Genomic DNA, 4,586 nt, shown 5'->3' on the forward strand with positions numbered 1-4,586 from the left:
TCCACAACCTCTCTGAGAAAACTGTGGCAGTGTTTGGCCACCCTCACAGCTGAAGAGCTTTTCCTTATATCTAAATGGTATTTCCCGTTTCAATTTGCACCCACTGCCTCTTGCCTTGGGCACTACTGAGAAAACTATGGCCCCAACCTTTTTATACCCTCCCATCAGGTATTTATGCACACTGACAAGATCTCCCCAGTGACTTCTCTTCTTGAGGCTACACAATCCCAGCTCTCAGCCTCTTCTGGTATGGTCAGATGCTCCAATCTCTACATCTTCATGGTCTTGGACTTTCTCCAGTATGCCCATGTCTTTCTGGTTGTGGGGAGCCAAGAACCGGACATAGCTCTTCAGATGTGGTCTCACCTGGGCTGAACAGAGGGGAAGGATCACCTCCTGTACCTGCTGGGCAATGCTCTTCCTCACACAGTCCAAGATACTGTTGGCCTTCTGAGCTGCAGGAGTGCACCACTGACTCATGGCCAGCTTGTAGTCCACCAGGACCCACAGGTCTTTTTCTGCAAAGTTGCTTTCCAACTAGTTGATCTCCAGCTTATACTGCTGCATAGGGTTATTCCACCCCTCAGTGCAGGACTTTGTTGAACTTCATGAGATTTCTACCTGCCCATTTCTCCAGCCTGTCGCAGTCCCTCTTTGATGGCAGCATAAGCATCTGGACTGTCAACCACTCCTCCCAATTGTGTATCATCTGTAAACTGGCTAAGGATGCACCCTGTCCCACCATCCAAGGCATTAATGAAATGGCCAGTACTGGCTCCAGTATCAAGACCCCAAAATACCTCACTAGTAATGGGACTGCAGCTGGACTTTGTGCTGCTGCTAACAACCCTTTAAGCCCTGAAATTCAGCCAGTTTTCAATACACCTCACTGCCCATTTATCTAGCCCATACTTCATCAGCCTCTCTATAGAGGATTTTATGGGAGAAAATGGTGAAAGCCTTGCTGAAGTCAAGATAAACCACGTACACTGCTCTGCCCTAGTCCACCAAACCAGTCATTTCATTGTAGAAAGCTAAGGGGTTGGTCAGGCATGAGTCTGATCTCCTATGATTCCACGATTTTCCCTGCTCTCCTCTCTCAAGGTCCTGGACTCCACCATCTCATGGTCACTACAAACCAGGCAGAGCTCCATGTATCCCTGCTGCTCTCACATAAAATGCCAATTCTGCTCCTCACTGTCCTGGCTCACCCTTCCTGGCCCAGCTCTGTCCACAGCAGCACTCCAGTTATGCGAGCTATCCTGCCACATCTCTGTGGTCCCAAAGAGACAAGCCCTGCAGCTGCACACAAGGGCTCAAATGTCCCTTCTTTCATCCTTGTGGGGTGTACATTAGTGTACACACACTTCAGAGCATCGTTGGTCTGATTTCCACAAAGAACTCTGAGCACTTCTTAAATACTCTTAATGGGTAATGTGTAAAATACTGTGGCAAATGAACTGCTGGAGACAAAAGGCCTTCCAAAATGATAATTCAGTGCACATCACATTACCGAGTTCCTCTTTGTAGCACTTTTAACACTGCCATGCTTAATTAAGACCACTGAATTGAACCACCTCTTCTTTCTTTTAGTATAGAACTAAAAACTGACTTGCATTTTCAAAAATTCTAGGTGCCTGTACTTTCTGTGGGTTTCAGACAGACGTGAAAATGCTGAGTGCATCTGAGAATCACTAGCTTGCTTTGTTTTCAGACTTACTGACATGGAGGATGCCGTAAATTTAACTAAGCTGCCCTTTTTAGATGCACATCAGTTAATTTATCTCCTCTCTCTGTCAGAGTGAACAGGAAGGCCACAATGTTACATGTGAAATGCTTTCAGGGATATAGCACATATTTAAAAAGTGCTTATCCCCATTATCCTATTCATTTTGGTTGTTATCTGAGCTTAACACTTCTTTTACGAAATCTAAACTAAGTTAAATATGAGCAGAGTTCAAATTTTCATATGTAGTTCGGATATATTCAACTTCTCAGTAATGGCAACAGCTTTTCAGAATGAAATACTTTTACAAACCTTTCCGTGCAGAAATGGTGTGAGACATTTTTGACATCCTAGCAAATAACTTCTACCTTGAGCTAGAAAGGCTTCCTGAAAGGACTTTTATGCTCCAAAAACTTTCAGAGATACGTGACAGAAGAAAATAATTCTCCAGCCTCTGAAAACATTTTCATTATGGGCCTGGTCCCAGTCTCAGTGGGTCAGCTTGTTTTCTAGCTTTTTTCAAAGTGGAGTAAAGATACAGAAACTTCTTGTAATCTGCAAGAGGAATGTTAATGGCAAGAGGAAAACTACCTGTTCACATGCTAACCAACTGCTCCTGTTGTGTTCCTCCCTTTGTTCTCCCTCCTTAAGGGAAGAGCTACAAGAGTGTACCTAACTGTAATGGAGACTCACCCTAGTGACTTCACTGGGATTTTCAGGTGCAATTCTGCTTCCACCTAAGCCACTGAGGTTTTACCACTGACATAAAAGCAGAGCAGGGTCCTTGGAGTGTAGGCAGAATTTTACTGCCTGTTTATTAGAAAAATTAAAGTGTTTAAGCAAGAGTTTAATCCGTTTCTTATTTCCTTCTATTGTGAAGTCATAATATTGTACTTGTGACTCTAAAATAACAGCTGTACTCTGCAAGAGAGAGTCCTTATTAAGCACAAATATCTCAGTAAGAATCAAATGCAGCATAGTATTCGTTAAATATACACCTTGTAGTATAAGCACACATTTATTTTCAAACATGATCCAGTTTAAAAGCTTGCCTGAGAGCCTGTATTCTCACTGATTCGTCTAAGATGTTCTGAGGGCTGAGGTGTATTAAGTACCTGAGGTCATGCTAAAGTTATATTGTGTTTACTTTGCCAAATTTTTAAAATCTGGAATGTCATCCTGTTTTCAGCTTTGGTTTTATGATGGTCTAGTTCTTGTCACATTCCTTTGGAATGAATGCAGTTAAGTGTATGACTACATTTGTATTTTTAAAACAATGTAATTTATTGGTTCTATGTTACTTTTTACTTTTGAACAATCTCCCCCAACATATGTAGTGCCTGATAGAATCATAGAATGATAAGGTTAGAAAAGACCTCTAAGATCATCGAGTCCAACCGTCAACCCAACACCACCATGCCCACTAAACCATGTCCCTAAGCGCCTCATCTACCCGTCTTTTAAATACCTCCAGGGATGGTGACTCAACCACTTCCCTGGGCAGCCTGTTCCAATGTTTAACCACTCTTTCAGTAAAGACATTTTTCCTCACATCCAATCTAAACCTCCCCTGGCACAACTTGAGGCCATTTCCTCTTGTCTTATCTCATACTCACGTAGTTTATTGTCGCAGCAACTGTATTAGTGCTTTCATGCCTGCTATCCTCCCATTGCTCTACTATGACTGCCTAATCAAAAACCACACATATTTCATTAACTTCTGTTAGAACAAAATTCTGGCTAATAGCACACAACTTAAAGAAGCAACTTAACATTGCTCCAGGTTGCATAGGTCTTCATTACTCCTGGAGCAGGCAGGTAGCTGCCTGCATGTCAGCTGCATGCAGAAACAGCATGTAGACCCATGTATTGTAAAATTTATTGCCTTGTTTCTGAAAAAACTGGCTCTATTTCATTAGCCAGTCTGACTATCCATCTTCATTGTATGCAATTTTACCGCACATGCCAAAAGCATCATGTTTTTTTCTCTAATGCTTAATCCCTCCTTAACATGTCATTATAATGATTGAAGTTATAATTAGAAACAATGACTTATCCCAAACTGACGTCTCCTGCACTGAAGAAGTAATCAAAGCTGCTTTAAAAATAGATCTTGCATGATGTTTACACACTCTTAATTTTCATAAGTGAAACCACTTAGTATTGCACTATTAAATGCATATTAAACCATTTTGTCAAGGTAAAAGCAAGGATCTGGGAACTCATGCCCTTCATGCAACATTCTATTAAATTGCTACCAAGATACGAGGCAATCTAGATAGATTTCTTGATGGGGCTAAATATTTTCACCAAGAGTAAGATGGCTGTTATTGAGTTTCTAATTTGCAAGGTGTTACTGCATCCAGTTACGCTCATCTGAAAACAGGCAGAGGTAGAACATGGTCCTCTCTCACTTCAGCCTTTTCCCCAAGTGTCAGATCTTGCAGCCTGTTTGCTTCTTACCATGCTCCCATCACCTCACTGCAGCTAACTCCCCTCTACCACACCAGCTGAAAGGCCGCTGTCTGCCAGAGCACCAGTTGCACCTTCTATTGCACCAACTGTTCTCCCTGCTTCCTTACCTGCACAATTTCTTGGAAGGTAACTTTAGACCCCTTTTCTTCCCCCCTCTACAGATTTTGCTACAAATAAGGGCCGCATTAGGAGGAAACTCAGTCACAGTATAGGTAGTACGGGTCACGATGCCACCATTCTAGCCGGAGTAGTAATACTCCACTCAGGGGCTACATTTAGGGCCAACGCTGCACCTTTCACGTGTCGCAGGCCTGTACAACACCGCCAGACGTACCGCACTCCACCGCGGGCGCTGCTGTGCAAAAGCGCACCGAATTTGGTGCGC

Source organism: Pygoscelis adeliae, unplaced genomic scaffold (genome assembly GCF_000699105.1).
Source record: "Pygoscelis adeliae isolate BGI_AS28 unplaced genomic scaffold, ASM69910v1 Scaffold45, whole genome shotgun sequence".
Taxonomy (NCBI): Eukaryota; Metazoa; Chordata; class Aves; order Sphenisciformes; family Spheniscidae; genus Pygoscelis; species Pygoscelis adeliae.